This window comes from Rhipicephalus sanguineus, unplaced genomic scaffold (assembly GCF_013339695.2).
Source record: "Rhipicephalus sanguineus isolate Rsan-2018 unplaced genomic scaffold, BIME_Rsan_1.4 Seq864, whole genome shotgun sequence".
In the NCBI taxonomy this organism is placed as follows: domain Eukaryota; kingdom Metazoa; phylum Arthropoda; class Arachnida; order Ixodida; family Ixodidae; genus Rhipicephalus; species Rhipicephalus sanguineus.
Window position 1 is genome coordinate 3,520 of NW_023616162.1, and position 14,320 is coordinate 17,839.

General features: G+C 44.8%; 1 long non-coding RNA gene across 1 annotated transcript; it reads right to left on the reverse strand.

The window, feature by feature from the left end:
• Positions 1 to 1,521: 1,521 nt before the first annotated feature.
• Positions 1,522 to 8,601, reverse strand: LOC119378542 (uncharacterized). The gene is made up of 4 exons (XR_005181016.2): positions 8,485 to 8,601; positions 8,357 to 8,420; positions 6,809 to 6,902; positions 1,522 to 2,244 (listed from the first exon to the last, which is right to left on the reverse strand). It is a non-coding gene; the product is annotated as an uncharacterized LOC119378542 (long non-coding RNA).
• Positions 8,602 to 14,320: the final 5,719 nt, after the last annotated feature.

A 14,320-nucleotide genomic window follows, 5' to 3' on the forward strand; every position in this document is an offset into this window, starting at 1 on the left:
TGGTGTATATCAAGCGAGCTAAACGGCCGCGAGTACGCTATGAGCGTGGCATGTAAATGATGTATATGACTTGCATGTCATGATTTTCATGTCACCACCTCTCATTTACGTTCGTCATTCAGTCGTGTCGAGCAATACCTATTTTGGCGTATATCACGCGAGCGAAACAGCAGCGGTCGGACAATGAGCGTGGCATGTAAATCATGCAGTAAATTATATGCACATCATGATTTTCAAGTTACCACCACTGATTTACGTTCATCATACAGTATCGCGCAATACCAATATTAGTGTAAATCAAGCGAGCGAAATGGCCGCGAGGGCACCATGAGCGTGGCATGTAAATCATGTCATACATGACTTGCATGTCATGATTTTCCCGTTACCACCACTGATTTACGTTCATCACACAGCATCGTCGCGCAATACCAATTTTGGTGTACATCAAGCGAGACAAATGGCCGCGAGGGCAGCATGAGCGTGGCATGTAAATCATGTCGCACATGACATACATGTCATGATTTTCAGGTTCTCATGGGTCAGTTATGTTTGTCACACAGAAATGTCTCGTCTTACCACTTTTGGTATGTATCCATTCATTTAAGCGGCCGCGAGGGCCCAGGGACCATGTAATGTAAATCATGCTGTACATGACATGCGTGTCATGATTTGCACTTTAGGACCTGTCATTATGTTTGTCATACACTCTTGTCGCGCCATACCAATTTTGGTATATATCAAATTAACGAGACGGCCTCAAGATCCCCAAACCTTGGCATGTAAATCATGCTGTTCATGACATGCATGTCATGATTTTCATGTTATGACCTTTCATTTATGTTCGTGATTTGGTCATGTTGTGTCATACCAATTTTGGTATACATCCCATGAACGAAACGGCCAGGAGAGCACAAAGTCGTAGGCGGCTAGATAGATAGATAGATAGATAGATAGATAGATAGATCGATAGATAGATAGATAGAATAGATAGATAGATAGATGATAGATAGATAGATAGATAGATAGATAGATAGATAGATAGATAGATAGATAGATAGATAGATAGATACGCTCAAAGTCGCAGAAGTTCCTAAGAAATGCTTCACATTTAATAAAAAAAAGGATTGACATTGAGATATAAGAACCAGTAAAAACGACAGTGCTATGCGTGTAGTATATGTATGGGGCAGGGGCATAGCCAGAAATTTTTTCCGGGGGCGGGGGGGGGGGGGTCGGACCCCCCCCCTCTTGGCTACGCCCTGGTATAGGGCTTGTGCGCTTCGCTATTCTGCTTTCGTACCACCCATCTCTTAGCATCAGAGCGTCGACAGAGAAGTGGTAAAAAAAATCACGTCAGTATTAGTGCGTAGAGATATGTGCGCTTAGGTGAACCAGAGATGTGGAATTATGTATTGAGCAGGTACAGCGAATAAATCAGAGGGTTAGGAAACAGACACGTGCTTTATAAAGTCAAACGTTGTTCTCACTGCCTCCTTTCTTGTTGTTAATTCTCCCCCCTTATGAAAAAATTTAATGTGTATTAATAGACAGACTAATGTCTTTAGACATAAGAATCATTATACTGTCTAATGCCAGTCTAATGCGCTTTCTAATGCACACCTAATGCGAGTCTAATAGTAATTGGCCACCGTTAGTCTATAGAGTCATGACGTTAGAGTTTCCGATGACCATTGTCTAGCGTTAGTCTATGGAGTCCTAATGCGTGAGTTTCTAATGGCCGTTGTCTAGTGAAACGCAATTGAACATATGCATTAGGTTGACATTAAACACCATATTGCAGACCTTGGCCTTATGCCAGCAACAGCATGTTTGCTGCACACAGGTCAATAAATATTTTTGTGGTTAACAATACAAAAGTGTGTATGCTTTAGACGATTGTCACATAAACGCCAGCAGACCATTTCGAGCAATGACTAGATCACCATTGTTCTTTACACGTAACAGTCTTTCAAAGCCAGTCAATAATCTTGCAGGTCTATGATACATGCATTTGTAAACGAGCGCTAAATTGTCAACCTATTTAGTTTCTATAGGACAATAAATGGGGCTAGTTAAATTTTGTATTTCCTACGAAAGAGCTCTTTTGCAATCACAAACAAACGAAATAAGACCAGGCGAAAGATTTCAGAAGAAAGCGCTTTTCTATTTAATTTCTGACTCAGCTCTGACGATAGGGTCTCTTGTGCTGCACTGTCGTGGTGGTACAGTTGCTGTATTTGAAACCTGCAAGAGAGAGTGTTAATATTAGCTTGGCACTGAAGCATACAGCTTAGGGCAGCATGTGAACAGATGTTGCAATTTATGATTAATGCCTTTTTTTCAGAACAGTGGTATAATTTTTACCATTTTAACTGAATAATCCATCTGTATCAATGTCCAACTACATAGCCTTGGCTTCATGCTGCTTTGATCAAAAACATAAGAAAACAAACCACTATATATCACTTCAGAGGGCTGTGGTTTCGTAGATTGGCCAGCTATTATAGACAGACCAATTAGCTCTGTTAGCTTCTTTGATGTAACATTTCATAATAACGTCCTTTCGCATCTCAAATGGTACTCCATGCATGACTGCTGCATGCATCAGTGAGCCTATTCCACCTCCTTTGTTTTAAACAAAACTATCACAGAACAACTTGTAGCTCATGCTCAGCTTGTGCAAGGTGAATCTGAGCAATAGAAAAGTGGAATGTGGAGCTGAGTCTTGGTAAAACAGCTAGAGAAATGCTAAATTCTAGTGAAAAGAATGATGAAATGGTGGGTTCTGTAAGAACCTACAATATATTTTACCGATATGCATGCTGTAACAAGTTATGGGTCATTTCTACAAAAAATTTGAAAACAAGGCATTAGGGAAAGCGAGCCAAAGCATTTTTGTATTATTACCCCTGGTGACTTTTGCATATTATTCGATAGCTAAAGGTACGTTCATTATGCACCTTGAAGAGGCGACAAAAGTTTTATGAAAATGGAAATATTTTTTCCCGGTTCCATGCTTTAAAGTACACATTTACAATGTTAGCTAGCAAATATTGCATAGTTATGAAATTGATCACTTGTCTTTTAGAAAAACAGAAGAATCCACATTGGAGTGCGTCGGTACTTGTTGAACATCTTGACAGGATAGCACAGCTACTCAAGGAAAGAGCACATAGCAGAGCTAAACTCAAAACTAACCTTTTTTAGAAATCACGCAGACGCTTAAAATATCATCTGAACCCAAGTGTTCGCACAGAGATAACATCATCTACAGTGCATGTGCAAACAGCAAAATGGAATAATCAAACGTACACCCAGGGGGAAAGAGGATCACGAGCTAAGACACCGACACAGAAAGAAGAGAGGAGCATTGTCCGTGTATTAGCTCGCGCTCCTGTTCCCTCCTGAGTATGTACCAAAATGCCCAGTTACAAGTATTGCTAAAATGTACACCCTTCCACAATAGTATGAATTCATTCGACAATTAAAGCTCCCTGTCAAACAAGGTTATTCAAGGCACCATCACACAGTGCATTACACTTCTCTTTCTGTGGTAGGCCTCAACCTGTGTCGTGAACTGTGCGATATACACAGATTCCTGGTATCTTTATAGATTGTGGGTGATAATGTTCCAAAAAATGTGATGAAACATATGAGTATCCGATGCCTTCTAATGAAGGCTATCTCCGATTCAGATTATCAAACTCTCAGGCTTATCGATCATCTGACAACAATGCTTTGTTAGAAGGAAATGGGTACTCCCATGTTGCACGACATTGCTTAAAACATGGTTGCACCACAACCTATAAAAACACCATAAACCTGTACATAGCAGTAAGGTCAGAACAAGGACTATTAAGGCCCACAACATAGAAAAATAGAGCAATGGAATACGCTATGAAAGTGTGGCCTACAGCTTTGCATGAAAGTCAATTTTCAATGTTGCATCAGTTCATAACATAGCGGTAGAATATATGTTTCATTGCCTCCTTTTGCTGTTTGTCAATGCCTGTAGATGACGTCATCTATGCAAGAACTTGTGGTTACACATAATACTGAAACGTTAATACTTATCATAGAGACATGTGAAGGCAGGACGAGGAGGGACACACAAAGGTGCTAACTTTCAAGTAATTTATTTGGACTCAGATCATACATATTTATAATTTTAAGGAAAGAAAACCTCAGGCATGTGCAGGCACAGCTGCATCCAGGAAAAAATAGTTCTTTGTTTTTTAAATATAGTGACGGCACACTAACACAATCTTGGCAAAGATAATGAATAGTTGCTGATTCAATAATCAATCCAATGTACAGTATAGTGTTATCACTGTGTGGCTAACCGGCAACTGCTGCCTCTTTTTGCATTGTTGCAGTGTTCCCTGAGCCTTCCTTTGAGACAATGGCCCATTTTCCCTAGATAATGCTTACCCCATAATAGGGGTATCTCATAAACGATGCCTTCTTTGCAAAGCATGTAACGTACGTGTCCTGCGATTCTTATTCCAGCCAAGCCTCCTTTGAGCAACTGCATGGATTGGTGCTTTTGCATAGTTTAGTATGCTTATTTGAAACCGGGATCACAACGCTGATGTTTGTCTTAGCACCAACCATGTTTATACTGTCGGATATCCTGTGCAGATGTGGCATAGCAGAAACATATTTCGGCGATCAAGATTCGGCGTTGTTTTGGCCTAGCAACTGTAAGGTGGTTTTCTGAGTAGGGCTTCTGCAACCAGTACAGAAAGGGGAGCAGGATATCCTGCTTGCATCCACAAGCAGGATATAATTAAGGCTCGTCCACAAGAAATGGGAACAGGACTTTTTAAGGCGTTATCGAGGCAGTGTCAGACAATGCACCTTTTTACCATTATTTAGTGGGAGGAACTAAAAGGTAAGAATGGCTTGTTTCCCCTCAGTTCGTATGACTAGCACATGCAGTTTTTATGCATATTAAATCGTACATTCAGGAACCTGATAGTACAATACTCGCCCGATGCTCGAGGGTAAGCACCATTGGGTGTAAGTAATCACGTGCAAGTGTTACAATGTTAGTGGCTTCAGATTCGACAGAACCTTTGTGGTAATCTAAAGAAAGAGGTAGTCATCCTCATATATTAGAACCCCTGTGCTTGTATATTGCACTAAAAAATCCTGTTCCCATTTCTTTTGAATGAGCCTTAATTTCAAGAACTCACCGGATGCCAGCAGGATATCCTGCCCCTGTTTCTGTACCGGTTGCAGAAGCCCTACTCAGAAAACCACCTTGCATTTGCCAGGCAAAAAAAAAAAGACTAATCTTGATGGACGACGAATTTTTGCCACTATGCCATATTTGCACAGGATATCTGTCAACATAAAAACGGTTGGTGCTTGGGTAAACATCAACATTGTGCTCATGGCCTCAAATCAGGATTCTAAGCTAAGCAAAAGCAGCAACCCAGATACTCACAAGGACGCCTGGCTGCATTAAGAATCACAGGACACATTACGTGCCCTGCAAAGAAGGCGCCGTTTACCAGATACCCCTATCATGTGGTAAGCGTTATGTAGGGCAAATGAGGTAGTGTCTCAAAAAAAAAGGCCTCAGGGAACGCTGAAACAACGTAAGAAAGGCAGCGATGACTGGTCAGCTACACATTGGAGCACAACTTTGCTTTACACTTTGATGAGAGTTTCATTGTGCATAGGCACATTGACAAACTACTACATTGATCATTGAATCAGCAACTATTATTAATGTTAGCTGAGATTGTGTTAGTGTGCCATCACTATCTTTAACAAAGAAAGAACAATTTTTCTTTCGTGCAGCTGTGCCTGTCCATGCCTGAGTTTTTGTTTTCTTTTTGTTCAATGCATAAGTAAGTGTGATCCACGTGCAAATAAGTAATTGTTGAAATTTAGCACCTGTGCATGTTTCTCCTTCTTGTGCCATCTTCACAGGTCTCTATGCTAAACCTAAGGATGTCTTACCATGAAGGCCAGATATCAACCCTTGATAACATTTTTTTTTAAAGTTTTCTCACTCTGCTCCAAACTACATGGCAAAAAAAAAAAAAATCACTAGAAATCCACTGATTTCTTGAACAATGCAATACTTGTATTTTTATAGTTAGCAAACAGAGTTCCATAATTATGACACTGTCTTCTTTTTCATTTCTGTGATTTACACAGAAAACTGACAAAATTTTAGGATTTTTCAAGATGCTACCTTCCTGCAACCAATGGGGAGCATGAAAACCTATATCAGCGCTACAAAACTTCTTGCATTGTCTATTGTGGCTTCAGATTTCATTTCTTTCTCAATGTTATTTTGCAATTGCCCTCGAAAATTCTGAAGGTAAAAGCTAGCATCGCAACAATACACATAACAACATGATTATAAGTAAGATTTCCCCGCACAGTTTCATGGCAATCCAAACAAAACAGATGTTCGGTGGAAGATGGAGGACGCTTGAAGAGACAAAACGTCCTCAAAGAGGTTATGTCGCTGCAGCCAACTTTTCAACAAGTAGACTTGCCTTCGTCAAGACAGCAACGTCAAGAAGCACCAGTTGCTCCCTTCATGAAGACAACTTCAAGTGTCAAAACGTTGGCTCTGGCGTCATTCCATGTTCAAGGATTACAAACTAAATAATACAAAATATTCTATGCTTCATGTTCAACGGATACAAACTAAATAATATGCACTGCACTAAATTGCAGGAAGTAGGTTTCCCACACCTAAGCCAAGGGCCAGTATATGCTATATTTCAATATGTGCTACGTGTCAAAACTGTCCCATTGTAGTGATAAAAGAGATTCCTACCACTCAATATGGCTTGTCTGGGCTTGCAGGAAGACCGCTCCTATCTTGCACTGCAATCTGTCCTCTGTGTCGGTGCCGTGAACAGCTGTCATCGCTGATCCATACATGACAGATACCACAAAAGATTATTTTCACACAAAACAAACCCTACCACACACAGCGAGCACCAAACATGTCTTCAGGCAAGTGTATATCGATACATTAAAAAAGTTGATCCTTGAAAGAAGGGATCAGGGCACAATCAGAACAGGTATTAGTGGACTAGCCACTTCTTGCAGACTATCGAAAGAGTGGCACTGCATGTCCAACATTCACACATGTACGTAATAAGCATGACCCAGAACATGCATATGGGTGATCCACATGACAAAAACATTTGCAAAGAGTGGGTGGTGCATGAGCGCATGGTGCAAGGTGGGAACAAGCCATACATACGTATTGCGTCCATTTAGGAAACACATTTTTGGTACTCTAAAGCGAATTCACATTTAGCGTGTCTTGTTCACTTGAGCTATCTGATTTTTTTTAGTTATGTAAGCCCTTCACAAAACCAATAACGTTCTGCAACTTTCTGAGAACTTCTGGAACACTATGAATATATAAGAATTAGATCTCTTTCTTTTAATTCATGACCTTACAAAGCTAAATAAATACTAAATCACTGAATACTACACCTTGGTTATGCATCCTCATACAATAAGAGGGCAATATCGGTACCATGCTGATGTAAAAAGGAAAGCGTGAAAATACAATGACTTAAACCAACCCACAATCAAGCAACATTCTCACAACATGAGCACAGTCTAAATTATTCGTGATGGAGAAGCTGGTGTGCTTCCAGCAGCAAAGAAAAAATATAATGGCAGAAAAGAAGTTCACGCACTTTTCTCAACACAAATACTGCACCAAAGAGTGGCATGAGTTAGCTTAACTTAATCGAATTTACATATTCTTCTACTAACATTATTTCATATAAACATGTGCTTCTTCAAATGAAGCACGCAGCTGTTGGAGTGTACACTTAGTACCAGTACATAACGTAATTCACTCAAATACATTTACTTCAAGTGAGCTCCCTTAAAACATTTATGATGCAGCTACGTTGAAATCCTAACCACGGAGCAATTACATGGATTTCCGACAAAAGGACTCGGGAACGCAACCACAAAAACATATCCATCATCGCGTGTGCGTGACAGGGCCGTGTGTTTTTCTATCTACGTGCGCACTGTTGCGACACTTTTGCGCATTATTACCGAGTTTGGTCAACTCCTCTCGTATCACCACCGTGAAAACGCTAAGGGACGACCCGTATGTTTAAAGGCAGGACACTTCTTCACGGCGACAAAGGATTGTATAAATACTCTCAAGCGATGATCTCGTGCAGTAAACATCCAAGGAATAAAAGCGCAATGACACGAGGCTTGCATGATCGAAGGATAGGATTCGCGCAGCCGCAACGCGCATCCTTCAAACATGTAATCAACGCAATCGGCGACCGGCTTTTACGGTGATGTAAATAAAGTGCGCTCAAAGCACCAAACATACCTGTCTATCGGGTCTCTCGTTCATTATCCTCGCTGTGCCAACACGCCGCCCGGGCTATCGGTTCCTGCACAACAGCACCACGCAATGAATAACCAAGTTACTTAGTTCAGCGACTTTCTTCAACTTACCGAAGTTTGGCACTGGCTTTGCATTCTTCACAGTCGCTCGTCAAAAGGCTCACGCTTCCGCTCCCGTACAACCGCGGTCGCCGCTTGTCACAACACTGGGAAGTGGATTGTCTTTGGAGGTACAGTACGGTCCACTTTTAGAGGGAACACGCGAGCGCGCGGCCGGCGTTACGCGGAGCGCCAACTGCTGGCGAGATTTGGAAATCTGGAGCATGCGCATAAAGGCGCAAGGGCGGTGCTTGCCGCCGGCCCGTTCGTCTGCTACTTACCGCCCCTGCGCTTGCCGTGCGCTGGATAGCGCGTTCGTTTTTCTGCGGCGCGATTCATGACCCTGTACTCTCCCTGCGGCTCGTCAGGTAATCAGCGCGCAGAACAAAAAAAAAAGTACCGTTTGTTTATTGCTGTGGTTTCTCGGCAGCTTTGACGCGATTCCATTCATGGCCACAGCGGCTGAATTTCGATTACGGGCGAAATGCAAAGAAAAGCCATGTGCTTATAGTATTTAGAAGCACGTTAAGGAAACACTTGCGATTGAAACTAGTTCGAAGTCTCCCAATACGGCGTGACACCGAATGATATCCTTGTTGTGGCTTGAAATACCCCAGCAAGTGTTAGTTATAACTCTCGTGATTTTTTTAATCGTTAAGGCAACATCACCAGAATATGCGATGACGTGCACATTTACGAAAATTATTGCGTTTCACCAACACGCGCGATGAAAAATGGTGTGCGTGGAACGACGTGGAGTAAACAAAGAAGACAAAATTTATTCGTCGTATTTGTGTGACAGAGTATACGTGAGCCAGGCCAGATCTATAGCCTCGAAACATTTTAAAAATGCAAAGCTAATGAAACATGTCTCTGCCCTGTGAAACGCGAAATAAAATGCAGATCTGTGCAAGCAAAGTAGGACCAAGCGCGACATACCAGGCATTGAAAAAAAAAAATTACACTCGTAATGCCGATGATTACGCTGGTAATCGCAAAAAAAAAGTAGGCTGTTTAGCACTCGGGCTTTTGGTTTCATCGTTTTGGGGTGTCTAGAGAAATGTGTGGTGGATCCTGGGTCTTCCATTCTCATATGAACCTAAGTCGCTTCGTGCTCCAATAGCGTGCCCTAGACTTCGTTCAGTAACGGGTGATGTCACCTTCAGCGTCGACTACAGCCTTCATCCTTTGAGGCAGAGACCTGTACAGTGCTTCTGTGAAGGATGAGTCGCACTTGAGCCGCTCCCACTCTTCGTTAACCGCAGCCCAGAGGTCATTCGCAGATTTTCCATGAAGACCTAGGCGGGAAAGAGACGTCTTCATCCTTCCCCACACATTTTCTATTATATTCAAATCAGGGGACTGTGGGGGCCACATGAGCACAGTCACTCCGCGCTGCTGTAGTAGGCGATCGACCTTTTTGGCGGTGTGCACCGGCGAGCGGTCGTGCTGAAAAATGCAGTCATGCTGCGGTGTGATGTGACTGGTGATGTGCGGGAGGCCGACGGTGTCCAGAATATTGCTGTATTTGTCCGCTGTGAAGGCCCCTTGTATGCGCACGAGGTGTCCGAGGCCGTCACGGGTGATGCAGCCCCAAACGCTCACCACAGTCCGTCCGCTTGCTGCTACTCGCTGAACAAATTCAGGCCTGAACCTATATAGTAACAAACACGAACGAAAAAAAAAAAGTTGTAGAAGGCTGTATTGTGCAGCATTCTTGTCTTGCAATGCCAATCATGTTATAACGGAAGGAACTACGAGCCGAAACAGCAAACTTAACATTATTATTACGGCGAAAATGCTGAGGCCCGGGTACTTAATTTAGGTGCATTTTAAAGAACCTCAGGTGGTCCAAATTTCCGGAGCCCACCACTATGGCGTCACTCGTAATCATGTCGTGGTTTTGCGACGTTAAACACCGGATAATATTAAGATTATTAATACGAAATTGAGGGTTTCATTCTCGGCCGCAGATACCTTGATATTTCTGGTGCAAACATGTTTTCCAACCCACGCATGTGGCAAAATGGGCGTATGATAAGTAGCGTATAATTTCTAAACGAGTTCCGGTCGCGGTGCTTGGGTGCGTTAAAACTCAAATTTACAATTTGCTTTACCATGGAAGTTGTAGCAACGTTAGGGATCTAGAGAAGATTTAAGAGAATTCGAACATACCGAGTTCTATCTGGACGCCAGACACGGGCCCTCTGATCCCATTTGGTTGTGAACGTGCACTCGTCGCGGAAGAGAGGAGGAAGAAGAAGTGCGTTCGGGCATACTTTGTGCCTTGGACTGCTCTCAGTTTTTTCTTAATTGTGACAATTCCTGACGCTCACTGATCGTGCGAAACGGAGGACGTCATCCTTCGGGATGGGGGACCATCACCCCAACGAGACCGCGGGCCCCAGCCGTCTGCCTACCGATGGACCGAAGATGAGTGACCGTGCCGTCGTATCCGTTCCTTGTGACTCCACCGACAGCTCGTCCGTGGAAGACATGGAGTCGGAAGCTGACTTCGCGACGTTCACCTCCCGCCGGTTGAAGCGAAAGCTTCGAAGGACGTCATCTTCAAGAGACTCGCAACCGGCGCTGGATACCGGCAAGCAGTGTTTTACAATCTCGTATGTGCCTACCTCTACAACAGACAACTTGAACTCGCTTAACAGGCAGTCATTAACTGAATATTTTGAGCGAGTCGCACCTGCGCAAGTGACTGAAATTCGTATAAATGGCAGGAAGAACATATTGTCAGTCGACGTGACAAACAAGACTATTCTCGAGAGGCTGAAGGCCGTCGCACAATTGGGGCTATCTCAGTGCGCTCGTTCCTCGCTCGCGGAAAAGGAACAACGACTGGTGTCATAAACGACGTGGACAGTGACATCACTGACGCTGACCTCCAGAGACTTGTAACGTCGACCGTGCGAGTCCTGAATATCCGCCGCTTCGGGCAGTCTCGCTGCATCAAGCTAGTGTTTGATTCCGAGACTCTGCCTAGCCACGTCAAGGTTGGATACGTCCGACATCCTGTGCGCCCTTACGTGCCACGGCCTTTGCAGTGTCACAAGTGCTGCAGGCTGGGACACGTCAGCGCAGTCTGCAAAAGTGAGATTACTTGCCAGCGGTGCGGCGGACCTCATAAAGTCGACAACTGCGATGCTGCTGCTCCTTTGAAATGCCCAAACTGCTCTGGTGCACATGAAGCGACCTCGAAGGACTGCCCCAAGATAAAAGAGGAAATGCGCGTCCTGCGGAAGATGGTGAGGGACAACTCGACACACAGGGAAGCTGTCTCATCCATCCGCCGTCATAGACGCCGCTCCGCACGCAGGCGCCAACGGAACCACAGTGGCCACCAGCTTGATAAATCAACAACAGTTCAGGCCAAACACATGACTGCGCAGCATAACGCCTCTACTCCCATCTGTAGAGCAACCCGTCCGAGTGACGCACAAAAGGAAGCCGAGCCAGCGAAGCACGCCGATGCTTCAGATGCTGAATGGCCTTCGCTACCGTCTGGAGCAATAGGCAAGACCACATCGTGGGCTGCATCTCCAACGGTGGCTCATAACGATAGGCAAGACTTTGAAAAGACTCAGAGCATACTGAAGAACCTGCTGAAGTCCATTCGTGCAATTCTCTGCGAGCTACAGACGCCGGGCGCAAAGGCAGCAGTGCAGATCCTGAACGTGCTGGAACCGCTCCTGGTAACGCTTCCTTAGAACAATATGGCAAATTCATTCGAAGAGCGCGTTCGAGCATCTGCAATAATGCAGTGGAATGCAAGAGGTTTGCGAAGCCGGTTGTCTGACTTTCGACAACGGATGTTTAAATACCAATTTCCCGTGGTTATTATATGCGAGCCGAATATGGTGTCGTCTTTTCGGCTTTCCGGATACGTGACACTGTGGTCTCGCGACGACCGAAGTGCGAGTAAAGTGATGATATGTATACGTCGTGACCTAACGTTCGTGAGGCATGACGTGGCCTCCCATGCTTCAAATGAATATATATGCCTCACGGTGAAACACAAACGGCGTTCACTCTCAATAATCGGTGGATATATCCCCCCCAGAAGCCGTGTGGACTGCACTCACCTTTTATCTGTGCTCCAAGCTTGCCCAGGTCCACATGTATTAGTTGGGGATTTCAACGCACACCATCCCATGTGGGGCTCAGCTTCAATGAACACCCGCGGCAGGGACATTGCTGATCTTCTACTAAATCAGGGCCTGCTGTCCATCAACGATGGATCACCTACTTTTCTTCGTGGCGCATCGTACACCAGCTGTCTGGACGTTTGTTTCGTGTCTAGGGCTCTCCTGCCAACCACCTCCTGGTGTGTAGACATGGAAACACACGGAAGTGACCATCTCCCGACATACATTCAACTGAAAGCATTCCGCCGTTCGGCTCCTTTTTCAGTGCGAAGCGTGGAATGGCAAGAATTCCAAACCTCTGTGGACTCCCAGTGTACCAACATCCAATCTCTCTCTGAAATAGAGAGTGTCATCGCATCAGCCCTAAGTGCAAATACGAAGCATGTCAGTGTACCACAACCAAGATCGCAGATTGATGCACAATACGAACACCTTCGTGCAATCCGTCGTCGTGCAGAGAGAAAGTATAGGAGGACGAGATCACCATCAGACTTGTGTGCATCTCGCCGAGCACTACGGCATATATTAAGACACTTCGACAAACTCGACAGACAACGGTGGAGGACATTTGTGGATCTCTGGACCCCAGGAAGCCTCTGTCGCGAATATGGCAAGTTGTTCGGAGTCTTCAGACACCTACACAACAGTTGTCTCCTTTCCGAGCTGTCGCACTAAAGCAAGGCCGGAGTGAAGTAGATGTTGCAGAAGATTATTGTCAATTGCTGGTAGGCACTTCCTCCTCACCGGTATCGCTTTCATACTGCGCCTCACCACCATCTTCTGACGGTCGCCTCGACGTACCGTTCACTATGCACGAACTCGACGCTGCGATTGCCGCCTCCCGACGCTCGTCTGCGCCAGGGCCTGACGGGATCACCTATTCGGCTCTCTGTCACCTTGGCCAGGAGGCGCGGAAAGTTCTTTTGTCTTACTACAATTCTACGTGGGACACGGCAACAGTCCCAGACAACTGGAAGTGCAGTCGCATAGTGGCCTTACTGAAACCAGGCAAGTGCTTACACGAACTTTCTTCGTATAGGCCAATTGCCCTAGCCAGTTGTGTCGGCAAAGTAATGGAACGCATGGTGCTGACGAGACTGGAATGGCTATTGGAGAACAATGTCATCTTGCCAGATTTCATGAATGGCTTCCGAAGGGGTCGATCGTCAATAGACGGCGTCGTTGACCTAGTTTCGTCGGTAGAAAAAGAAAAACAACGTCGGAGGTTCGTAGGCGCCATTTTTTTGGATATTAAAGGCGCCTACGATAACGTCCTTCATGAGGCCATTCTTGATGCGCTTGAAGACATCGGCGTAGGAGGCCGCCTTCACGCGTGGATAGTCAGCTATCTTAAGGGACGTACCATTTTCATGTCGACGCCTGATGGTGACACGGGCCGGCACCATGTCAGCCGTGGAGTTCCACAAGGCGCGGTCCTCAGCCCCATGCTTTTCAACATCACCCTCATTGGTCTTGCAGCTGAGCTCCCTAACGTTGTCAAAGTCAGCGCCTACGCTGACGATATATGCATATGGGCATCTGGAGCGACGCGTCCGCAACTGCGAGCAAGACTTCAACACGCCACATCAGTAACGTCAAAGTACTTGCGCCGTCAAGGCCTGCAACTCTCAACAACGAAGTGTGCTGCATTGGTATTTACAAAGAAATCAATGACGCGGTACCCGATC